This window comes from Theropithecus gelada, chromosome 10, assembly GCF_003255815.1.
Source record: "Theropithecus gelada isolate Dixy chromosome 10, Tgel_1.0, whole genome shotgun sequence".
Lineage (NCBI taxonomy): Eukaryota > Metazoa > Chordata > Mammalia > Primates > Cercopithecidae > Theropithecus > Theropithecus gelada.
Genome location: NC_037678.1, coordinates 89,078,699 through 89,104,519, shown reverse-complemented (window position 1 = coordinate 89,104,519; position 25,821 = coordinate 89,078,699). Strand labels below are relative to the sequence as shown.

The window sequence follows — 25,821 nt, the reverse complement described above, 5'->3', positions numbered from 1 at the left end:
TCAGGGTCTGCTTCTGGGGAGATCTAACCTAGGGCGAATTCTTACCAGGACAAAGGCATGGGACTAGGTGTTCTTAATTAGACATTGGGTAGAGCCACTGACCCTAACGAATCCACAGTTCAGACAGGGAGATGATATGTGTGCAGAAATGCCAACATGAACATGCACATCTCATTCTTCTAACATTTAAAAATCCTGCTGGGTCTCTCTCTCTCTCTCTTTCTCATGCACTCAGGCGTGCATGTGCACATGCACACACACACACAGATACACACACACACTCCACTCTGATTCACATGACTATTGTATTTAGTGGTATGGTAGAGCCAGCCTGCTTATGAAAGCTGATTGTTACATGTTTAGGAATTTTTCCAGCAGTTTGTTAAACATGGTCATTATACTTTGGGAGGCCGAGGCGGGCGGATCACAAGGTCAGGAGATCGAGACCACGGTGAAACCCCGTCTCTACTAAAAATACAAAAAATTAGCCGGGCGCGGTTGTGGGCGCCTGTAGTCCCAGCTACTCGGGAGGCTGAGGCAGGAGAATGGCGTGAACCCGGGAGGCGGAGCTTGCAGTGAGCCGAGATCGCGCCACTGCACTCCAGCCTGGGCGACAGAGCGAGACTCTGTCTCCAAAAAAAAAAAAAAAAAAAAAAAAAAAAAATTAAATTATATAAACTTAAAATGAAATAGATCATATTAAAAACAAAGGTAATAAATACTCAAAATCATCGCTTCCTAATTACTACATTTTACTGTTATCTATACTCTTGGAATGATTTGTGTCTCGTATTTTTATGGTAGAAAGAGTAGACAGTGGTGTGCTACTGCAAATTTCTTCCCATCTTTGCCTTCAATGACTCCATAGCTTGAAATCAATTGGCTCTGATGGGAATATTTACACCACAGAAACTGGCAGATGCTGTAAATCAGGGAGTGCCCCCATCCCCATCTGCACCTCTGAAAGCCAGTTGTTAAATATTTACTAGCACATCATCAACCATGTCTTGCCTGGAATCTTGGATCAGTCTCCTAATTTGAGTCCTGAATCTTCCATTACACTGTCCAGTCTATCCTGCATATTGCTGCTAAAGTGATCTTTGAAAATGCACATCAGATTGCATCATTCTTCTGCTTACAGCTCCCACCCAACCTCAGCATCCCATGGTATCCTCAGGCCTCCGTGGTGTGGGACCTTCCTGCCTGCAGACCCCCTTCCTTTCTCTCCCTTCCCCTTGTCCGTGAGCTCCAGCTACACAACCTTCTTTCTGTTCCCTGAACCAGCTGCTAAGCTCCTCCCTGACCCAGGACTTTTGCACTTACCCTTCCTTTTCCCAAGACAAGATCAGCTTCTTTTCATCGTTTAAGTTTCAACTCAACCATCACCTCCTCAGAGAGGCTTTCTCTGTCCATCTTCTTCACATCCACTGTACTCACTGTCTCCAAATCCCTGTCCCTCTCCATCAACTGAGCCCATTCTCATTTCCTTGTAGCCCTTTGCACCACTTCTATTAATCTTACTTATTTATTGGTTGCTTTGTCTACTGTCTCTCTTCCCACTAGAATGAGCTCCGTGAGAGAAGACCCTTCCTTTGTTCGTGGCTCCCTCCCCAGCGCCTAGAACAGTGACTGACACATAGTGGGTCCTCAGCTGGATTCATCTGTTGGAAGAATGGATGTACATTCCTTCTACCTTCTCCACTCCCATTCATTTCTTAGCCCTCCATGATCTGGTGGTCTCCTTATCAAACGCCCCTCCTCTAAAGCTGTTTCCCCAAGGTCCCTGGTGACTCTTAGGTTGCCATGTGCCCTGGTCTTCATCTTGCTGGATTTTCACATTTAACAGCGCTTACCATCCCCCAATTCTTGAAACTCTCTTGCCTCACTAAGGCCATCCTCACCTGATTTACCTTTTCCATCTCTCCTTGGACTCAGTAGTTGATTGCATCACTGGTGCCATTGCTTTACCCCTCCCTGTATTTCCCACCCCTTGAATCTGGGCTCACCTATCCAATATACCTTGTATATGTATTTCTGCTTATTTTCTATTCCTTCAACCATCACCACGAGAAGGGAATGCCCCTTGTAGCTTGCTGATCACAGGAAGAGGGGGTGAGCCAGGTGCAGCAGAGCTTATAAGGTGCCCTAGTCAAGCCCAGGCTGGAGGTGAGCTCCCGGGCCATCCAGAGACCTATGAGTGACCAACCAAGATCAGCCAAGCCTCAGCTGACCCACAGATGTGTGAGCTCTAACAATAAACCATACTTGTTTTAAACCACTGAGTTTGGGAGTAGCTTGTTACGTAGCAAAAGCTGGTTGTTACATACTCTTTCATGGGTTTTTTCCTTTCTCTGTTCAGGACTCAAGCATTTTCTCCTGTTCCCATCCACATGCTATCCACTGGGTATGGTCATTTCTGTTGTTCTTGGGGTCTCAACCTCCAAGGGTATGCTTAGGTTTCCTAATTGCATCGCTGACCCTGACATCAACCCCTGAGCCTCAGACCTACAGAAACACTGTCTCCACCTGGATTTTCCTCAGGCTCCTGAAATCCAACATGTCAAAATACAATACAACATTTCCCCCAGCTTCTGTACTCGACCTGTTCATTCTTTTGTATGCCCTGCCCCAGCAGTGACACCACCATGCTCCCTATCACTCAGGCCAGAAGCAGGGGCTCACAGGTAACCCCTCTCTCCTTCACACCTGCTGATCCCCAAGCCTCACTTGCTACTACTTCATGTCCTAATACCCCTCCTGAAGGACCTTGCACCTCCTACCCCTGCCACTGCCCCATTCCAGCCCTTGTCACCTCTCACCTGAGCTATTGTGGGTCTTCCAACTCTGTGGGCCCCAAACCTAGCATCCACCCAAAATATAGAATGGCAAAGGAGTCATCGCAGCTGTCATCAATCACAAACCCTTCCTTGAGTTGCCACTCTCAAAGGATTAGGCTCGAACCTTGCCCCTTCTACAGGCACAGCACACCTTCCGCGACCTGGTGCTGAATGCAAGAGTTATGCCATGAGCCCTGGGGCCCAATGTTCCTCCTCCAACGAGCCCTGTGACATAGACAAGTTCTTTGATCTCTCTGTGCCTCAGTCTCCTCATCTCTAAAATGGAAATAATAACTCTGCCTCCCTTATAGGGTTGTACTGAGAGTTAAATAACCTTACATATTTGTAGCGTGTCTCAAATGGTACCTGACACAAGAGACCTAAACATGTTCTATATTATCACAGTGGCTCTTATTTTCACATGATATTTTATTATACTTGTCATTTGTCATCTTTTCATCGTTGTTGACAAAGCAAAATCTCTTTTTAAACTGTAAGATATAATAGATTCTCATCTTTCTGTCTACTCTTTCAGATAATATTTGCAATTTATTGTCATGAGTTAATGGACCATATTAGGTAATTATTCTTGTATGTTTAATTTTTTCTAATAATAATGCTTTGTTTTTAATATGCAACTAAAACCAAATGCTTCCTTTTTTTGAGTCAGGTTGATTGAAGCATAATTTGCTTCCAAACCAAATGTATCCTTTTTAAGAGTGTACAATCTGATGAGTTTTACCACAGCCATGTAACCATCACTATAATCCAGATATGAAACATCTGCACCACCCCGGGGAAGTTCCCTGTTTCCCTTATGATCACCTGTGTAGAATCAGCTCTTCCCAGCCTCTGCTTCACCGTTCAGGCTTTGCCAACAACCGAGTTGTTCAATAGATAAACTGAGATGATGTGATTTCAGATCATCCCCCTCCACTCCCACTCCCCCTCTCCTCCTTCTCTTTCTCCTTCTCCTTCTTCTTCCAACCTAGAACTCCTGGGCTCAAGCAATCCTGCTGCTAGCTGGAGCTGCAGGGGCACACCACCACACTTGGCTAACATCATGCCTTACTTTACCCATGCTGTTCCTCGCCAGTGTGCCCTTTTTGGCCTGACTACCTTCCACTTCTTCAAGCCTCTGCTGTCACCCTCTGCTACCCTCAGGGTGGGGTAACTCCCCTGGCCAGGGGCTCCCAACTGCTGACTTTGAGTTGAAATGACCTGTGCCCATCTGAGAGCCCCTCATTGCACTGCCATTGGGGGATGGCAGGGACCTGTTTCCTAGGATGTGGCCTGAATCTCGCACTGGGCAGCTAGAGCCTGGAGGCTGGACTGTGGGATGGGCTTTCTCACGCTGCTGGAGGGCTGCATGATTTAGCAGAAGACTTGAGCCTGGGGGGATGCCTCTCACTCCTGCCACAGGCAACCCCTGTCCATCTAGTCCTGGGGATGAATCTGGTTTTTCCCAGATATGCCTTGGGAGAGCTGAGGAGGCTGCAGGGGGTTAAAGATGGGTGTCCACAGGCACATCAGTGGCTGTCAAAGTCGGGCCACCCTGAGGGTGGGAAGATCAGCCCTGACAGAGCCTGGTACAGCGGGACTGATTTCTTTGCTCAAAGGGCATGAGGATGATGAGGCTGGAAGTCTTCACAGCACGTTGGGGCTGACTGTGGGCAGACAAGGGGCAGGGACAGAGGAAATGCAAAGGCTTAGACAGGGCTGCTCTTCCATCCCGAAACAAATATTGTGTTGAGGCCAAATCAAATGTTAAGTTATGTGAGGGACTAGACAGGGAGTCCCTTTTCTGTAAACACTCCTCACTCCTAAGGACTTTGTAATGTTATCGCTCATGGGACAATATTTACAGAACATGTATATTCACAGAGCCCCTATTCTGTGCAGGTGCTGTGTCAGACGCTGGTTCACAGTGTGGGAGACACTGCTGTGGCCCCTGACGTGCCTCTGGGCACTCACCATTCTGCCAAGGGCTTCTTGCTGCAAGGCTTTCTCCAGCTTGAGTAGGCGCAGGGGTTAAAGTCCCCCCAGAAGGAGCTGTTAACCAGTGAGGACTGGGAGTGGGTGGACAAATAACCAGGTCCTCACCCCTCAGCTGGGACATCTCTGGGGTGTGTTCTACACAGTTTCACAGCATCCCCAGAGATGCCAAACCCTGTGTGCCCACACCAGTCACAGGCTTGATGTTGGTCCTCTTACTGGCTCTTTCTCATCCCACTCCTCCACCAGTGTTTCTTATGATTATCCCCCGAATGAATGATTGAACAAAACCCACTGCCAAGATCTGCTTCTGGGAAAAGATAAACAGTGAACAGGATAAAGGAGGTCCCTGCCCCTGGACAGGCCCTTGAGGGCAGCTGGGTCTTCACTGGACCTATGTGTCACTCTAGGTTGCTTGCCCAGCTTAGCACTGTATACCAGGCACTCCACAAACACCAGTGAATGAATGAATGAATGAATGAATTTCCTCCCTAAAACCCAGAGGAAGGAGTGATTGTCCAGAGGAGTATACCCTCCAGGGTATGTTCAGAAAGGTTAGATGGCCCAGCCCTGGTCAAGTAGGACTCATTGGTAGCAATTGCCAGCCAGAAGCTGGGATTCTTAACTTTCATTTGAAGCTGGGTCTCACTGCTGGAAAATGACTGAGTGTTCCAGAGTTAATCCAGGTTAATTCCTGTTGATTAATCATTAATGGGCTAAGGAACCGCCAAGATTAAAAATAGGAATGAACAGTTTAATTTCAACCCAATCCCTCTTTATTCCCCATGAAGGCTTGTATTTTTCACATCTAACAACAGCTAGTACAGTACTAGTGACAAATGGGGGTGGGGAAGATTGAAAATTATCCAAGAAATAGATGTTAGGTACGGGATTCTGCAGCAACGGGAGCTGGGGAAGTGATGTGGGGCAGTCTAGGCAGCCTTTGGTCTCTCAGAATCCAAAATTCCAAAGAAGCTGTCTTTGGCTTATGTTCAAAGGGTTGGCTTTAAGAGACGCTGACATAATGGTTAAAAATCAAGCCTCAAATTATTTTAATTTAAAGACTTGATTGATTATGAAGACTGAGTGTTGGCTGATATTGGGGAGAAAGTTAGGGAATGAGGAAGTACCAGTTGCTCCGTTTTGTGTGACACGGGTGAGTTTTCTTAGGTCAGAACCTCTCACCTTCCCCATCGCATGGAATAAAAGGCCACAGAGGGAATTGTAATTATTGCTCTGCCGGCTGTGGTTTGGATGAGTATCTTAAACAGACCGTGCCTCAGTTGTACCCTCCCTAACAACGAGGGCGATGACTCCGCTTCAATTCCTTGTGCACCTTCTGGCTCTTCCACCCCAATTCCTCCATTTACTCAAGGAAATTCCTTCTGGTGCTGATTGCAATCTCTTCGATAATAAGAACTCGTCCTCCCTGGGCTGACCCCCAGCAGAGCTTGTCCTCATACCCCGCGGCCCGAGGGGGCGCTGCTTCGGGGGAAGTTAGTTGGGTTTAAATAACGCAGCTTCCTTGGCTGTTTGCGGTTGCGCAACCCTGTTCAGCCACCGCCATGTCAGCCCAGCAGTATCCAGAGGCGCAGGCCCGGGGCCGACGGGACCCGAACCTTCTGCTTCCCGCCTAGGCAAAGCCGGCTCATAGTCAGAGACTGCTGGGAGAGCCGCGGGCCCAGAGTGGGCGGAGCTGGCCGCAGACCCCCCCCTCGGTGGGCGGGGCGTTCCTGCTCCGCCCCGCCCCGCGCACAGCCGAGCGCCGCGCCGCTCGGCCCCGCCCCTCCCCGGCCCTGCCCCCTTCACCTCCCTGCAGCTCCTCCCCTCTCCCATTGGCCGAGGTGGAGACCCTCCTCTCTGCCCAATGGCCGCCGCCGCGGCTCGGCCGTCCGCGTCCTGACTGGCCAGCTACAGACAGAGTGGCGGGGTGCGGACCAATAGGAAGAGGCGGCTCGATGAATGGCTGGCCCGGGTGGGGAAGGCAGGAGGCGGCGATCCCGGCGGAGGGGGCCGTTCGCCAGCTCCGAGGCAGAAAGTGCCACGACTCCACACGCGCGCACGCAGCCAGCGAGCGGCCGGAGCGGACGGCGGACGGGGCGGGCGGCGTCAGGGTCGCGGCGTCTACAGCTGCTCGGGGGCGGTTTCTTGGTGGAGGCTCGGCCGGCTCCTCTCTCCCGGCTCCGCGGCGGCGGCGAAGGCGGCGGCTCCTGCCCTCTCGCTCTCCCTCTCGTGTCTCTGGCTGCAGGTAAGAAACTTGGCCGGGCCCTGCAGCTGCCGCGCGCGGCCGGGCCGTCGAGGGGCCGGGGCCGGCCGCGCTGCGCCGCGAGTGACACGTCTCCTCGGCGGCCCCTCCCCCGGCCCGCCCGCCGCCCGCCGCCGCGGCCGTGCACCATCGGGGTCGGGGTCTAACTCGGGGCGGGGGTGCCGGGCGAGCGCCGTGCAGGGGCGTAGGCAGGGCGCGCCCCGTGGTGTGGACCCCGCGGCCCTCGCCGTCGGGGGACTTGCGGCGGCCGGCGGGCGCTACGTGGCGACCCCTCCCTGCCTCTCTCCCTCCCGGCAGGGCCGTCGGTCCGGCCAGCGCGCTCCGAAGTTGGGCGAAAAAAGTTGGCGGCGGGGCGGGGCGGCGCACAGCTGGCGGAGGAAGGGGTTAAGTTTCGGGAAGCAGCCGGATGACGTTGCCGGGCTGGAGTCCGGGCCGGAGGGGTGGGGGTGCGGGCGGAAGGCGGCTGAGGCCGGCCGAGGGGAGGAGGGCGGGATTGAATGGGGGCCCCCGGGCCGAGCGCGCCGGTCCCGGGCCGCGGCCCGCTGGTGCTTCGCGAAGCTGGGACGGCCCCCGACGGGGCGGGCCGGGGTCGCAGGGCTCGCGGCGCCGGGACCCGGGGTCTGTCCATGGCACGGACGCCGGGCGGCCGCGGTGGCAACTTCCCGGAGTGCGGGAGGCGGCTCCCTGCTCCCCCTGGTGGCGGGGCTGGGGCCACCGTTTCCCCGACTAGGCGGCGCGGAGCCTGGCTCGAGGGCTCCCGGCGGGGGGACGAGGGCATCCGGGGCCCGGCCCGCCCCGCCCGCGGCCACGATGAATGGGCCGGCGGTGCCAGCCCCGGGCGGAAGCGGACACCTCCGGGCCGGCCAAACGCGCTGGCACCGGGCCTGGCGCCCGCCCCGGCCTGCCCGGCTTCCCCGCGGCGCCCTGAGTAGGGGAGGCAGGCCGGGGTCTGCGCTTCCAGTGGGGCGCCCGCGATGCTTCAGGAACCCCTCCCCGGGTGATAAGTCGCGAGTTTTAGCTCTACAGTGTCCCGGCCTGCGAGGGTGACACCGACCAAGTTGTTTCGTTCGGGGTTTCCATTTCCCCGTCTGCAAATCGGGGCTCCTGTTGGCTTCGATTTGCGAGAAAAGCTGTGGAGACCCAGCACTTGTAGGAAGGAGCCGCAAGTGTTGGCTGTTCAGTTGGGATGCGTTTGTAGGGAAGTGCGGGACACGGGAGGAAGGTGGGGCCTGGCTCCGGCACCGCGGCGGGCACGGGGCTGCAGAAGTAGCACAGCCAGGGTTCTACACCCGGGGCCACGTACTGGCCGCCTACTCGCAGGTCCCATGGCCCCTATAAACCCGAGTTTCTTATCTGTGGCCTGGAGACAGCACCACCCACTCACAGGGTAGGGAGCCACGCCGGGAAGTGCTGGGACCTTGTACAAACAGAAGGCAATTTGGCAATTACTCTGGGAGGTCAGAGGTTAGGAGAGACTGAGAAGCACCAAGGAAATGAAACTCTGAGGGACCTGGGGAGCCTCTCACGTCACTGCTCAGCTATTCACTCTGTGTGCTGAAACCTTCAGGGTAGGGGCCATCCGGATGGCATTTTCAGGAATTTGGAGAAATAGGTCTAGTACGGCCTCACATGTCACATTAGATACCTCTTCAGAACTGGGTGTCCCCAGAGACCCAGGACGTCTGTCCAGCACTCACAAGAAGAACAACTGTGAATGTTACCCGGCCCTGTGCAGCTGGGGGACATTCTCCCACTGCCCCTGCCTCCCTCCTCACTCTCCTTGTTTGATTTAACTTCCTGTTAATCTGACACCTAGAGAAATCTGTGACCCTGCAGCATGCCACTTACTGTGTGATGTCTTGACTCGTTTATGAACTTGCCAAAGGTCACTCCCACTATGATCTGCCAACCTCTTTCCCTTCCAGAAAGAAGCTTCCGGTTCTGAGGTCCTGGAGGTGCCATTTCCCTCTCTGTTGAAGCAAAGGCGGGGGCAGACCTCCTAGTAGGTGAAGTTTTCCTTTTGCATGGAGCACCGCAAAGCCGGCTTGCAGGGCTCCTGGGCCAGTGGAGGCCTGGAGGAGGAAAAGGTTGGGGGAAGGGAGACCAGAAAGGGATCTTGGGGTTTAGAAGCAGAGGTTTAGAGCTCTAGGCACTGTAACAACTCTTACCTTTCATACTTAGGAATCTGTCTCTGAACATTTACAGAGAGATTAAGAATTTACAGTGGTATGGTGTATGAATATTTTTTGGTGATGGGAGAGTTTTAAATAAATCTTAAATCAAGTCACATTTGAGCAATTATGCTCTTTGCTGAAATGAGCCCTAACTCAACAGGCTGCAATAATTACATGGCACCAAACTCAGTTTAAATGGTTAAATGCCAGTGATTGGAGTATTGGTTTATTATGTAGCAGGGACACCTTTTAAAAGTGTCGGGACCCAGACTCTTCTTGTCTTTTTAGCCCTAGGAATTTTAACTAATAGATGAATGACACATAGAGGATCAACAGTTCTGTTGAGACAGCAAGTTTTTCTTTGCTAAAACCTTGTTTCAGGAGAAACAAAAATAATGGTCAAGTCGGAATGATGAAGGCAGGGACTGTGATGTCCATCTGTGCATGCTGGGCCTGCAGTGGTTAAGACCTGGCCTATAACATCATAAATATTATCACTTCAGGTGACAGCCGTAACATGTTAAACTATTCCCAACTGTCTCATCGGATAAATGAAGCTGAGTCCAACTTGGTTTTTAAGGTTCACTTTTTAGAATCAGATTCCACAACTGTGGTTTACATTTAGGCCTTACAATAACTCTGTTCTAGAGGGTAGGAATGGTTGTCACCCATTCAGTGGATGAGAAGGTGGAGGCCCTGCCGGTCAGGAGGTTGTCAGGTCAGTTCCTGTTGCCTAGTTGCTAGGCAGTGCGGGCCCAGCCTTCCACATGTTCCCTCCTGGCCGTACACCTCCACCTTCCTGGGGCAGTAATTACCTAAGGGAAGACACAGAACTTGAAGATCAAAATTAAGAGCTTCAGTGGCAGGAAGGTGGGGAGGCATTTGAAAATCTGGCAATGCAGAAGGTGTTTTTCCTTTCATCTTTTTCACCAAGGGTCTCCTGTGTGGTGGGTGTTCAAACACTGCAAGTGAGACCTAGTTCTTGCCTGAAAAAGCCACTGTCTAGAACTTTGTTGTCCAATACAGTCGCCACAAGTAGCAATTTAAGCTTAAAACAGTTCAAATTAAGTAAAATTAAAAATTCAATATCTGAGTCAAATTAGCCACACTTCAGGTGCTCGATAGTCACAAGTCGGTCAGTGTGGGTGTCGATGGTTTCCACCATCACAGAAAGTTCTACTGGACAAGCGCTGGTCTAGAGGTAGCTGGTGTTCTCTAAACATTCATGTCTCTGTTCCTCTTGATCATGTGGTAATATGTTGAGCCACACGAAATTGCCCATTCTGTAGGTCAAAACCAGTTGACTAGTGGCAGTTGATACACTTCATCTGATAAGATCTCACCCTGAGAAAGCATTAGTCCCGCCTCTTTGCGTGCATTGTAAACTGCATTCCAAGAAAAAGGAGTGGGATGGGGGCTGCACAGATGGTGGCCCTGCCCTGGAGAGATTTTTTTACCCCATGCCCTCAGCATCAAAATGGTGACTTGTAACAAAGACAGAAAATAAATAGATATTAGGTAGAAAGTGATGGCTTGTAAGGGAAGGTAAATATTTAATTCTAAGTGACAGTGCCTAGGCAAGGAGGCACTCTCACTTAGCATATGGAAAATTAGTTCAGGGTCCTCCTAGGAGACTTTTCTTAGGCAGACAAATTCTGCCCAAGTCTCCTGAAGCCAAAACCAGACATATCTGTGTGTCCTTTATGTGCATTCAGTAACATATGTGTTCCACCCGTAAACAGTGGGCAGCAACTTTAACTTATCAAAAACATTTTGTGATTTCTAACTTAGATTTTTTTGGCAAGACTAGAATACCTGTCCAGTCCCAAAACCTTTTCAGTTCCAAAGTGTTGGAGTTCCAGTGTTCTTGGGTGTCATAAATTGGTTCCTATACCGGTGACTATTTACACAGCTCTGTTATTCTCCATTTAACTTTTTTTTCTTTTTTTTGAGACGAAGTTTCGCTCTTGTTGCCCAGGCTGGAGTCCAATGGCGTGATCTCGGTTTACTGCAACCTCCACCTCCCGGGTTCAAGCGATTCTCCTGCCTCAGCCTCCTGAGTAGCTGGGATTACAGGTATGCGCCACCACGCCCGGCTCATTTTGTACTTTTAGTAGAGACGGGGTTTCACCATGTTGGTCAAGCTGGTCTAGAACTCCTGACCTCAGGTGATCTGCCCTCCTCAGCCTCCCAAAGTGGTGGGATTGTAGGCATGAGCCACCGTGCCCGGCCTCCATATAACTTTGAAAGGATAATTGGGCAGTATTGGGGAAGAATTTTTGAATTCTTGGTTGTACTTCTGGGCTCATCTTAGTATTAGTACTCTGTAAAGAATAACATAAAACCAAAGTTTAACTTTAAAGGAAGAAGCTGAATGATGGACAGCCACTTGATCTCTTTCTGGTCAGAAAGGAGGCCTACTGAGACTACTGGAAGTTACCGACTATTTATAGTGATAATGAATATCATCTGCTGACTCAAAAGTTGGAATAAAAGACCATCTTGAATTCAAATCTTTAATTCTCTACCCTGGGCAAGGTATAAGCAAACAAGGTCTGTTAGGCTGTCTTGAGAGGAATTCCAAACTGGTGCCCTGTGTGAACTGAACTTGGCCTCCATATGCAGTTTGTTTCACTGACCTCATGTTATTAAGCAATTGAGTCACCTTTTAAAACTGGAAATTTTTAGTTTTGTTTTTTTTTTTTCATTAAAATCTAGATTTGTTTGGGCTGGGCGCAGCGACTCATCCCTGTAATCCCAGCACTTTGGAAGGCCAAGGCGGGTGGATCATTTGAGCCCAGGAGTTTGAGACCAGCCTGGGCAACATGGCAAAACCCCATCTCTATAAAGAATACAAAAATTAGCCAGGCATGGCGGCATGTGCCTGTAGTCCCAGCTACTCAGGTGGCTGAGGCGGGAGGATCGTTTGAACCTGGAAGGTGGATGTTGCAGTGAGCCAAGATCACACTACTACACTCCAGCCTAGGCGACAGTGAGACTGTCTCAAAATAAAAAAAACAAAATCTAGATTTTTGGGTTCTCTGGGAGAAAATGGGAATTTCTGGCTATACCAGGTTGACTTTCTTATGTGGCAGCCGTGGACTGTGGTTGTCCTCTCTGGGCGGGGCCTGCGCCCTCAGTGCCCAGCATCCTACCCCAATTTATGTGACGTGCTTGGGTATTGGCAGTCCCTCAGGGGCTGGGGGCTGTCCGGTGTGACTGGACTAGTCATCAGCATGTCCCATGGAGCTGCTGTGTGGAGCAGGGGGAGAAGCACTGGTTGGGTATTCTAATCCCTGGAATAAGTGAGTGACTTTGGACACAACTTCTCTTCCCTGGGCTTCAGTTTCCTCCTCCTATAAAGTGAAACTAGGCCGGCTAGCTCCACCTTTCAGGCCGCAAACCTCGGTTTATCCTTAACTCCTCACTGTCTCATACCCGTACCCTGTACACAGCAGGTCCCATCAGCTCTACCTTCTGGACAGAGCCAGAGTGACCGTTCTCACCACTTCTGCCTTCTCCCTGGTCCAAACAGCTCTTACCTTTTGATTTTTTGTTTCTGAGAGGGTCTTGTTCTGTCACCCAGGCTGGAGTACAATGGCGCAATCATTGCTCACTGCAGTTTCAACATTGCAGACTCAGTTAATCCTCCTGCCTCAGCCACTGCTCACTGCAGTTTCAACATTGCGGGCTCAGTTAATCCTCCTGCCTCAGCCTCCCAGGTAGCTGGTACCATAAGTGCACGCTACCACACCCAGTGAATTTTTAAGTTTTTTTTTTTTTTTTTTGTAGAAATGGTGTCTCACCATGTTACCCAGGCTAGTCTTGAACTCCTGGGCTAAAGCAGTCCTCCTGCCTTGGCCTCCCAAAGTGCCAGGATTGTAGGCGTGAGCCAGCACACCCAGCCTGCTCTCACCTCTGCCCTGGGCTACTTCACCAGCCTCCGGTGGGCTCACTGCCTTTGCCTGTGAACCCCTTGCCTTCTAGTCTGTTGCCACAGCAGACCATGTCACTCCTCTGTTCAAGACCCTCCTTGGTCAAGGTGACCAGTGGCCTCTCAGGGCACCATTTTTACTCTGGCTTCACTCCTATCATCTCCCTGCCCTCTGCTCCAGCCATGGTGGCCTCTGTTCCTCAGGCATGCTTCTGCCTCAGAGCCTTTGAGCCTACTTTGGCCTATCCCTGAGAGCTTTTCCTTAGATGGCACATGGCTGGCTCCTTCATCTCCTTCAGGCCTGTTGGCTACCCTGTGTGGAGTGACAGCCTCTGATGCTCCCCCACCCCCATTCCCTGCCCCACTTCTCTGCATCACTTTCTCTTCATCACCACCTGACATGTCCCGTATTTGACTGACTTTGTCATCTCCCCCTCTGAAGCGTAAGCTTTACCAGTGCAGGGATGTAGCTTTTGTTTCCTGAGGTATACCCAGTGTCGAGGGCAGTGACTGGCACGCAGTAGGTGCCCATTCTTGCTGGCTAATGGAGATGATTTTGTAGCGCTGGTGTTCTGTGAGTATATCATGTAGCCCGAAGGAGTCTGGATTCCTAGAGCATCAAAAACAAACACAAAAACATATTCCAGAGCCAAATGCAAGTGAAGTTTTGATTCACTCCAGCCTGGCTCCAGTTGAGAAATTGACAGTCACATGCGGCGGGCACTGTTAAATGTGGACATCCTGCCCTGCCAGTGGAGGCTGGGGTTTGAAGTGAGCCTTAGGAGGTGATGTGGATGTTGGCTCTTTCTTGGAAGCCCTCAGTCTCCAGCCTAGTTAGATTCATCCCAGTGTCTCTGGGAGTCCATCATGCATGGCACCTTGACAGGACTGGGCCCTTCCCAGGTGCTTGCACCAGTTCTGGAGGGGAGACTTGGCTGTGAGCATCCTTTAATTCCTTGTACAACCAACGAGTGTGAGGTGGGCCTTGCAGAGTAACTGAGCATCTCAGTGACGACACACTCACCAGGAAACAGAACGTGTGTTTTGGGTGTGAACAGTGTGCTGGCTTGCTCTGAAAAGAGGTAGATTTTGTGTTTAGTGAGCAAAAGTGTTCCTTAGCGGGAGAAGGGAGCATTCTTATAGTTGGCATTACATTTTCTTTTCTCTTGGTCAGTCCTCATCATGCTAGGAAGTGAGGGAGGGGACAAGGTTCGTCTCCTGCCTCACCTCATGGTGGTTTTCTTTTCTCAGAGGAATTTTGTGTGGCAGTCCGCTAAGCAGGAGGAGCAATGGCTGAGCCAGGGTGGTCTGGTTGGGAAGAGGCAATACCAGGTCTAGCCCCATCCTTCGTTTCTCCTCTTCTCTCCTGTTGATTTTAGGTGAAGAAGAGTAGATATTAGATTCTAGCCCTTTCTAATGGGAATGTCCGACCTACTCATTTTACTTGGAAAGGTGAAAGACCCTTGTTCAAACTCAAGTGGTGTGTTTTTATGAAGTTCTCATTCAGTGATTAAAGTATACAGCTCAACTGCATTAAATTGGTTTTTAATTAAGTCTGATCCTGAATAGGAATTAGATGTAGCTTTAGTTTTATGAATACATTTTTATTTCCTTGGTAGTTCTGGGTATTTGTAGTAATTAGAAAGGAAAATCTTAATTTTCAGAATAGTAATCACAGTGATTGAGGGGAGGAAGGAGTCAATGCTGAAGAGTAAATGAATTATTGAAACTCTTAATGAAAAGTCGTATTGGTGATGTGTCAAAGGACTCTTAAAAGGTCAACTTTAGTCACTGCTCTGAAGCTCAGCTAGTCTTTTCCTTCTTAAGTCATATCCCTCTTAAGTTGGAAGATCTGGAGACTTATTCTGTACAGTTTGATTTTTTTAAAGGACTGCAGGTGGGCTGGGCATGGTGGCTCAGCCTGTAGTCCCAGCACTTTGGGAGGCTAAGGTGGGCGGATCACCTGAGGTCAGGAGTTCGACACCAGCCTGGCCAACATGGTGAAACCCCGTCTCTACTAAAAATGCAAAAATTAGCTGGGTATGGTGGTACATGCCTGTAATCCCAGCTACTCAGGAGGCTGAGGCAGGAGAATCGCTTGAACCAGGGAGACGGAGGTTCACACCACTGCACTCCAGCCTGGGCGACAGAGTGAGACTCCATCTCAAAAAAGGAAAGAAAGAAAGACTTCAGGAGAGCATGGTGGCATGGCCACAGGACCATAAAGGGCTGTGGGTCCCTCTGAGTCACTGCCCTGTCAGATCAGGAGGTGACTGCCTGCCTTGACCCTGGCTCCAGTTACTTCCTGTCTGAAGGGAGCAATCCTGTGTGGGTGTGAGCGCTGGGAGGTGGCAGTAGTAACAGGGCTCCCTAACAGATTCTTTGGGCCTTAAAGATGCTCCTCCTCCAGGATCTGTGGGGCACGTTTTCCAAGGAAATATGACACACGTTTTAAACTCTTTCAAGTAAAATATATACAGAAAAATGCACTATCATGGGTCTACACAATAAGTATCCACAAACTAAACACGCCTGTTTAACCAGCAGATCAAGAAATAGATTATTCCCGACCTCCCCAACCTCCCTTTGTGCCCAGCTTCCAGCTGCTGCCCATCCCTGGGCAGGGAATACCTGCTCTCTTCTTAATACCAGTGATTGATTTTGCTGTGTTTGAACTTGATGTAAATGGACTCGAATGGCATATGCTCTTTCGTGTCTTTCACCCAACATTATGTGTAAGACTTGTCAGGTTGTTGGGGTAATTGTAGTTTGTTCGTTCTCATTGTTCACTATTCCAGCATGTGAATATATGAGTTTATTCATGTTACTGTAGGTGGCTACTTGGAGAGTTTCCGGTTTGGGGCTATTATAAATAATACTTATGTGAACAGTCATGCCACAGACTTTTGGTGAATGTCTATACACATTTCCATTGGGTCAGTACACCTAGGAGTGGAATTGCAGGACCAGAAGGAGGTAGGTGCTCGGCTTTAAAAGAAAGTGCCAGACTTTTTGTCTGAAGTGCTTGTACTAATTTATACTCCCACCAACAGTATATGAATGAGACCTTGGAATATATTATAAAGTGATTGATTCTAAAAGGGAACCAAAATGAATTTTGAGTTACCGCTGATAATAAATAAGAAATGACTCACTCAGGCTGAAGTTCTCCGCTGTCACGGAGATAGGATGTTTGGCTGACAGAATTCGTTAATCAAAGGTGGGCCTTTGCAAAGGGCTTGTGAGACGGTCAGATTTTATTGCTGATGAGCAGGTGATACTTCCTAATATAAACCTGAGTGGAAACGCAGCTCTTCTCAAAGGAGTTAATGGAAGGGAATTCAGCGAAGCTCATATCTTGAGATTGAATTCTTCATCAGAACTCTTCCCCCACAGAGTTAATTTCTTAAAAACAAAAGAACCAACAGTTGGGTACCAGACCTCATTTAGCTCTGGCCCATGCGTTTCTAATTAGAAGCTCTGCTAACCTCCAGGGTTTGGCGGTGTCGGGATACTCCTGCAGGAGCCCTTCCTCCCTGGTCCACCTAGTCATGAAGAATGGTATATCCAGGTCCAGAGTTGGCAGTAGTCTCCCTGGCACAGCCAGCCTCCTGGCACATGGCAGCCACGTGCTCCCTTTTCTTTGAAGAGCATGGTTGGCTGGGATTTGGTTTGGCTGTTGGGGGTGACAACACTGGGTTTCTGCTGATAGGATAGGCTGGGTGGCCTGAACCAGTCTTCTAATTTGCTGGATGGCCTGAACAAGAGGTAAATGACATTAGAAATACCCTCTGACAAGCCTAGAATGGAAGACACTGAGGCAGGCGGTGAAATGAGTGACCCAAGAGGATAAGGACAACCCTGAGGGCCTTTGGCAAAATGGGCAAACTCTTAAGTTCTGATAGCGTCTCCAGGCACGGGGGCAGAGATTCATGCTGGCAGCGTGATAAGAAACGGGCTCCTTGAGTTGGAACCGCAAGGAGCCATGACACCTTCAGGGAGAAGGGGAGTCAGAGGTAAGCCCATTCTCACCCTACAGGCAGGGTAGGGAGGGGCACATTCTGAGACGTGGGTATCACAAGTTGTCCCTCATGCAGATCCCGTGGCCTGAGTAGTGGGAAACTCCAAGCTGATTTGAAGATTCTTTATTTGAGAGTGGACCTGCACAGCTAGTGCTCCTGGGCCAGTCCAGGGGCGAGCAGATCTTTGAAGGACTGCACCTTTATCCTGGGCTCACCAAATGCCCAGGTGTAATTATCAAACGAAAGAGAACAGTCCATAGTTAGGAACAACTAAATACAAAGAATGAAAGCACTGAATGAGGACCAGCAGGAACAGACCTCGGAAAACGTAAGATAATGGACTTGTTGACGGAGATTTTAAAGGCCTTACTCAAACTAATAGGCAAGATTGAAAATATCTACGAAGAAGAGGAAACGACACAATGACCTAACAAATTTGAAAAAGGAACCAGGAACAACTTGTAGACATGAAAAGTTCATGTCTTTGTAGTAAAAATCTAACCGCTGGGTTTACTAGCAGATTACATAAAACTGAAGAGAGTGAATGAACTGGAAAGTAGAGAAGAAATATATACAATTTATCTTAGAGAATCACGTAGATGAATAATTTGTAAGACCAATTAAGATTCAGAAAGAGTAGATTCAGAAGTGTGTCTAATTGGGGTTCCAGGAGAGGAGCGAGGACAGAGCCAGTACTTGAAGAGCTAATGACTGAGAATTTTGCGGAATGCATAAGACACCAAACCAAAACCCAAGCAGGATAAATAAAAATAAATCCACATGTAGACATTAGCGATACAGCAACTCGAGGGAAAAATTCAACAGCGAGAGTGAAAAGATCGTTTTAAGATAAAAACCCAAGATAGCTACTGACAGATCTTTGCTAAAGGAACTTCTCAAGGGTGTTCTTGGAAGGAAAGTGATGGGAAGGGGAAAAAGAGAGATATAACAAGCAATGATGAGTAAAGAAAGTGGTAAATATTTGGACAATTCTAAATACATTCAAAAGAATAATGTTGGAGAGGCTGGAACAAGGATAAGATTAAATACATGAAAACAGTAACATCTAAGTTGGAAGGGATAATAGAATTAATGGGGGGAGGGTAAAGATTTAACTTTGAATTTTGTGAGCGCTGTGTGTTACTTTTTTTTTTTTTTTAAAGGTAATTGCTAAAGAGTAGAAACAATGGGGGAAAAAAAAAAAGAGCCCTACAGTACTGATTTTGATGCCAGCCAACCTTGTTACAAAACTTGACAAGAATAGGAGGAGGAAAGAAAACCATCAGTCAGATCTAATACCTGAAAAGAAAAACCAAATCCAGCAGTATGTATGACTAAATCGTTTTATCCTAGGAGTTCAAACCTGGTTTAACGTTTAAAAATAAGCTTATATTCACCTTCCACACCTACAGGTTATAGTAGAATAGTATGATTATCTTAATAAGTACAGATAAAGTATTTGATAAAGTTCAACATGTACTTATGTAAACTGGGAATAAGAAAGCCACCTCTTTAACCTGATAAAGGATGCCTACAAAAAGGCTTAGCAAACCTCACACTAAAGAGAGAGGCACCTAAATCTTTCCCTTCGATAGGAGAAAAACAGAATACTTGCTGTCATTCCTTCTCTTCAGCACTGTGTTGAAGGTCCTCCCCTGTGCAAAAATTCAAGAAAAATTAAGCAAATAATAGGAAATTGGGAAGAAAGGAACAAAACTGAGATTCATATGCTTATATGTGTAGTTTTTGTTTTTTTTTAATCGACAGATACGTTACTAGAATTAGGCAAGTTGCTGTGGGGGAAATAAATCACTCTCCTGGAATCAGTTACGTTTCCGTATACCAGCAACAAGCAGAAAATGAAACTTCAGAGCTACCTTTAGAGTGTGAAAACTATGAAAAACTAAGAAGTCACTCTGAAAACATGTAAGACTCCATAGGGTGTATTATTTTCCATCTGGATACTTGGGGTGTTCTATTTAGATCTGATCCTTATAATGGTATACATTAGCACATATGATCCTGATATGATATTGAGTAGACGATTGGTTCATCACTTACCGTATTTCATGTGGTGAGGTTTGATTGGATACAATACAGATGAGATTGACCCCTGCTTTGGGGAGACAAATGTTTACCGCACTAAGAACTCCCTTGTGGGCTAGCACATCTTAATTGTTCATATCCATTTTGAGACATCAGTTCTTGATTCCTGCCGCCTAGGCATGCTGTCTTCCTCAATAAGGTGAAGCCTGTAGGCTTCTTGGAAGTTCGCAGAAGATTTAGGTCTGTTTAAGTACTTACTTTCCAAAGACTGTTATTTGGAGAGACACCAAAAATTGTCAATTCTTTATTTTTTTCCCCTTCAGGCATAGAAATTGAATCTGAAATGGCTGATGAATAAGCAAAGGCTTATAATAGAATACATTTCTATTTTTAGTGTTTCAGCTCTTCTTTAAAATGAGTAACATTGTTTCTTTAAAATAGGAAGTCCATTATATGTATCCTCTTAGAAATGAAATAAATTTTTTCAGACTCTGTCTTCGTTACTGCATTTTCTCTTAGTTTCTTTGAGTTAAAAAAAAAAATCAGAGATTACACTTAAAATTTTAGATCAACTGATCTGAAACCCACTTCTCCAACACTTAGAAACATTACGTAGTTGGTAAGCACTCTTTACAATGCATAGTAGTGCATTCACAAGGTAGGGAAAGAGATGACCAGAGTTGATAAGCCAAGATTGCGGAGAGTGACTGGGGCTTGCAGTGAGCTGACCCTGGAACAGGGGTAGGGGTGCGGTATTATCAGTCGAAGTCATCTGAGTCTTTGGCTTTAACGTCCAGGGGGAATGGGATTTTGTCTGAGATTGGGAATGGGAACTGAGCCTTCTCTCACATCCCCCTGTAAGACTTGAACCCTTGAAGGGCTGTACCCTCAATGGGAGGGCAGACTAGAAGGAACACCTACCCAGTAGTAGCAAGGGGAGATGAAAGGTAAGAATTTATCTGTTTTGTCCTGGGCAAGGGAGGCATGGTCTCCTGATAATTTGTAAAAGGAGACCATGCCTCCTGTAAAAGTTAGTCCCTGGCTGGTCTTCCCTGAGGGCCTAGTTGAAGCAAAGATAAAACAACTCGTTAGAGGCAGGCCCACAACTCAGCCCATTAAGGGTTGCCAGTGATAAAGCCCTACCAAAGATATAATATAAAATTACTATTAAAGGTAGAAAAGAAGACAATGAAAACAAAAAAGCCAGTCAGACTTAAAAAACAAATTGAGTAACTCAAAGGACTGATTATAGAGCAGGTAAGATTTAGCTGAAGACTGGAGTGTAGGTCTAACGAGTTCTCCAAATGGTAGCACAAAGAGATTGAGGTCTAATTAGGAGCTCTACCAGGAAGGAATAGGGACCAGACCGTTTTCCAAGAACTGAGTGGCCAAGGATTTTCCAGAATTGAAGAAAAACATAACTCCTCACACTCAGTACAGTGAACCTGAATAAGTTAAATACACACTTAAAAACATTTTACTGAGTCCTTAGAACCCCAGAAATGGGTTTAAAAGTAATGAGAGATTAAAAAGATATTACAAGGGAATGACAAATAGACTGACAGTGTGTTTCTAAACATCCCATCAAGAAAAGGCCGGAAGACAAGTGAAATAATATCTTCAATGTGGTGAGAGAAAACTGTCAGCATGGAATTCTGTTCTCAGTTAATCCATGAAGGTGAAGTAAATTTTCTCAGGGCTTTAAGGACTGAGAAAGTTTATGAAGGAGAGATCCTTGCTGAAAGATCTACTCAAGGATGTACTTTGGCAAGACCCTAAAAAAAGGAATGAGATGCAAGAAACAGTGATGAGCAGATGGCCAGCGTTTGGGTAAACAAGCAAGTATCAGCTGTCCAGAACCAAACAACACTGACTAGTCCATATGTGTGTGTGATGGGGGCTCATGTCGCGGGGAAGGGCAGCAGACCTAAGACCTTGTAGGTGGTTCGACCACTGGGGAGGCAGCTGGAGACATTCGTGAAATTCAGTCATGTATGGATGTTAGCTGTGATGCTAACACAGCTTGTAGGATGAAGCGATAGCAGTACTTAGGGAGAAATTTATTGCCTTAAATATTTGCTGCCAGAAAAGAGAAAGGACTGAAAGTTAATAAATGGCCATGTCAGGAAGTTAGAAAAGACAGAATAAACCAATGGAAGGAGGGAGGAAGGAATAATGAATATTAATTTTATAGATTGGATCACAAACCCAACAGCTGGTCCCAGAATCATCGATGAAATTGATGTCGTTAAATTGTATAGAAATTGTTAAAAATCAGCACTCTAGCCACCCTTCCCCCTTTTAAAGAAAAGATCTCAGAACACTAATCCTGACAGTTTTATGGGCAAGTTCTTCCAGATCTACAAAGAATAGATAACCCTAACTTTACACAAACTATCCCAAAGAATAAGGGAAAGGGAATGATTTTTAGCTCACTCTGTGAGACTCAAGTGACTCTAATACCAAGATCAGAGAACAGTCTGAGAATGACCTCTGATTGTTCTCATTTTAAAATACACATAGAAATCTCACATAAAAATGTGAACAAACCAAATCTAGTGATATATTAGAATCTCCTTCAAGAAAACATTTATACCATAGAAACTTTATGAACTGGCATTAGACTGTGCATTACCCTGATTCCACATATTTCAGATTAAAGGAGAAAATGTCAACTGGTAAAGACAAAGCAATTGGTAAAATCCAATACTCAATTATATTAAAAAGGTAACTAGGAATATAAGACATGCTACTTAACCTGAGGAAAGATTTCTGCTGGAAACCTACAGTTGGTACAACACTGGTAGTAAAACATTAGAAGCAGTGACTTGGGAATGCCACAAGGCAGCTTATCGCACAGACTCTGCTCAGTACTGCACCAGAGTTCTCAGCCAGCTCTGTTAAGCCAAGAAAAAGAAATGAGATCATATGGTTTGGAAAGCAAGAAACAATACTGTCTTTTTTTCCACAGCTTCTTATTAAAAAAAAATCAGAAAGAATCTACAAAATCCTAGATTTTGCAAGAGCGTAGATGATAGCTGGGTGATTGATACATATGCAGAAATGAATTACTTTGCTGGTTGTCTATAGCTGGGAAATAGAAGAAGTAATTTACAAAAGATATTCTAACCATCAGCAAAACAACATGTAAGACTTTTATGGAGAAAATCATTAAAATCTTATAGAAGTATGGAAGATAACTTTTTTTTTAAGAGACAGGGTCTTGCTATGATGCTCAGGCTGGTGTTCAACTCCAAGGCTCAAGTGATCTCCTGCCTCCGCCCCAAGTAGCTCAGACTACAGACGTGAACCACTGCCTGGCTTCGAAGAAAACATTTAAATCAATGTAGTGCTCTAGCATACCATATTCATTGACAGACAGCTTCTATAGTTAGAAATAGCAGTCTTTCCTACATTCATGTATAAACTCAGTGTGATTCAAATACAAATTCCAGTAGAGGTTTTGTAGGGGATGCTTAAGCTGAAAGTGTGGTATTGATGTAGGGCATAAATATAACAGTGGAACAAAATGTAGAATCTAGAAGCAGATCCACTGAATGGCACAGAGACGGCCATCTGAGTCTGTGGGGGAAGGAAAAGACCAGTTAGGAAATGGTGCTGGGTAATTAAACTGATGGGGAAAGTTTTATCACTGTTTCCTGTCACATACTAAAGTAAATTCCTGGTGATTGAAAACCTGACTTTGAAATGCAGTACCAAAGTCTTTTGAAGAAAATAACATATAAACAGTGAAATGACTTCTGTCGCAATGGTTGTCTCCAGGAAGCGACCCTGAGTGGCTGGCATCAGGGCTATAAAGGAGATTTTTCACTCTGTATGGTAGACATGTCACACTACAGTTTTGTGTGATAGCATACATTTTTAAAACCTAAAAGCATAGAAGTATGGATAATAATTTGTGGTTCAGCTATGTAATATAGGAGTGAAAATAAATAAACCGCACCTTGGCCAATATGGTGAAACCCCGTCTCTACTAAAAACTACAAAAATTAGCTGGGCGTGGTGGCGCAGGCCTGTAATCCCAGCTACTCAAGAGGCTGAGGCACAAGAATGGCTTGAACCTGAGAGGCAGAAGTTGCAGTGAGCTAGGATCGTGCCACTGAGCTCCAGCCTGGGCAACAGAGAGAGACTTTGTCTCAAAAAAAAAAAAAAAAAAAAAAAAAAGAATAAACCAAAGCTATGTGTATTTATATGAACAAATCTCACAAAGTTTAGTCAAAAAATGTTACCAAATAGCACCTAGAACAATGTCACTTACACAGCAATTACCAACACACAAAGCAACGGCTGTATTTTGTTTGTAGAGATACATGTAATAGAAGCATAAGCAGGTGGAAGTGGTAAGTGACCCATTCAGAGTGTTGTCCCCCTCTAGAAGGGAGATGGCATATATATACTTATACACATGTGTGTCCCCCCCCCACATATATATATACACACACACGTACATACATATATATAAATATCTGAAGTGCATATGGCAAAATTAGGGTTTGGTGAACCTGGGTGGTAGGCTAATGGATGTTCATATTTTTCTTCTTAGTCTTTTGTATGAGTCATTTCATAATATTTTAAAAATTAGGAGCTGTTGATTCTGATGTAGCCACGTCTACTAGGGTCTCTTTTATTGTCATTCTGTTTTAGTTTTGTACCTTCCTACCAGGTCACCTTATGCTACGCCCAGGAAATGGATCTGGGGGTTTGTTTTCTTTGACCACCCCTACCCCACGGCTTCTCCAAGCTTCCACACAGGGTCCCCCATGGAGCTGCTGCTTAGGAATGAGACAGAGCCCTGGGAGCTGTTGAGGGTCCTTTCACAAAACCTACCAAAATCCCAGCTGCCAAATTGGACCCAACTGACTTGGCCGAGCCATGTGAATTAGCAAATAGCTTCTGTGTCTAAAGAGTTTGGGGCTTCCTCTTACTTTTGTTCCCCGAATCTTAAGAACAGAAGTAGAGCCGTTCTCTCGAGACCTTAGAGGTGGGCCAGAGAGTTCAGTGCGTTGAACTCTGGGCAGCCTCCTACATCCTTCCCTCTTGGGGCCTTCATCTTTTTGTCTTACAGTCTGAGTGTGTTGGCAATATCGTAGTCCCCCTTTATCTATGGTTTCACTCTGTGGTTTCAGTTACCAGCAGAAAGCTGTGGTCTGAAAATATTGAATGGAAAATTTCAGAAAGAAATTCTTCCTGAGTTTTAAGTTGCATGCCATTCTGAGTAGCGTCTTGCCCAGGGTGTGAACCGTCCCGTGTGCAGTGGATTCACGCCGTCTATGTTACCTGCCTGTGCGTCACTTGGTGGCCCTCTGGGCTCCCAGATCCACTGTCTGGTATCACAGTGCGTTTGTTTGAGTCACCCTTATTTTACTTAATCATTACCCCAAAGTACAGGAGTGGTGATGCTAGCATATGGTTATAATTGTTCTATTTTATTATTGTTAATGTCGTACTGTGGCTAATTTCTAAATTAAATTTTATCATAGGTATGTAGGTATAAGAAAAAAAAATAGTGTCTATAGGGTTCAGTATTACTGCAGTTTCAGACCCACTGGGGCTGTTGGGATGTTTCCCAGAAGATAAGGGAGGACCACTTCAGTGAGTAAAAGTACATATTTGACAGAAGTTTCTGAAATTGACAGAATATAGATCCCTGTGGTCAGACCCTACAAGATATGGGTGGGCACACATCTGCCCTAACTCTTTGGTGCAATGGAGGAAGCCCTAGAAAAGGTTTCTGTTGGGGGCCTCTTATCATGGTGTGGATTTCAGGAGCAGAGCTCCCGGAATGCTGATTGTGAGAACCGAATTTGAGAGGCATCCCTGGCTTCATCATTTCTGTGAATCAGGGATCTCCCAGCGTGATGTTTATGCCCCACCAAAGCTGACTCTGCAAAGCAGCAGAAAGGCTGTTTTTCATTTCGATTTCTTTGCTGTCCGTGGTGGTATTGCCTTAGCCTTAAATGTTTCAGTGTATTACTACTTAAGACTAGGGCTTTTCATTTTCTTGTGAAAGATTTCTTTTAAAAAATTCTAACTTGGAAATTAGTGGTGGGGATGTAATTTCTTTTTCTGCAAAAGTTGGGAAGACACATTTGTGCTGCTATAAAACATATATTTGTGTGCGTTGTAAAGGAAAAATATTCTCCCAAGTTTGCTTTTCTCGATTCTGGGTCCCAACAGAGAATATATTTTTGTATTCTGTGTTTGCCTATGTTGAGTGAGATTAAAAGTTCATTTTCCAGCCTTGGCTTTTCTGCCAGAGTTTAGAAGTTGGAAACCACAAGGCTGCACAGAGCCCCACAGTCCTCGGCTGTGAACAGGCCCCGCTTTGTGCATGGACGTTCACTGCATCACGGTCTGCAACCAGTGCCAGCCGCGACTCTGTGGAGACCACCTCTCAAGCACATGGTTGTTGGGAAACCATTTGGGGTTTACGGAGCCTCGGTGAGGGTGACCCAGGCCCCGAATGTTCGTTTCTCTAGAGAAGGGGAGTGTTTTAGAGGATTTTTTATTTTTTTTAATAGAGATG

The 25,821-nt window shown here is 46.8% G+C and overlaps 1 protein-coding gene across 4 annotated transcripts in view; it reads left to right on the top strand.

The window, feature by feature from the left end:
* Nucleotides 1-6,818: 6,818 nt before the first annotated feature.
* RRBP1 (ribosome binding protein 1) overlaps nucleotides 6,819-25,821 on the top strand; it is a 68,559-nt gene continuing 49,556 nt past the window's right edge. For 2 of the 4 annotated variants that reach the window (XM_025398697.1, XM_025398696.1), the window contains exon 1: nucleotides 6,819-7,080. The gene's annotated coding sequence lies outside the window, so the exon portion shown is untranslated. Of the gene's footprint in view, nucleotides 7,081-9,023; nucleotides 9,101-25,821 lie in introns of all 4 variants that reach the window. The other 2 variants (XM_025398698.1, XM_025398699.1) reach the window with 2 other exon arrangements.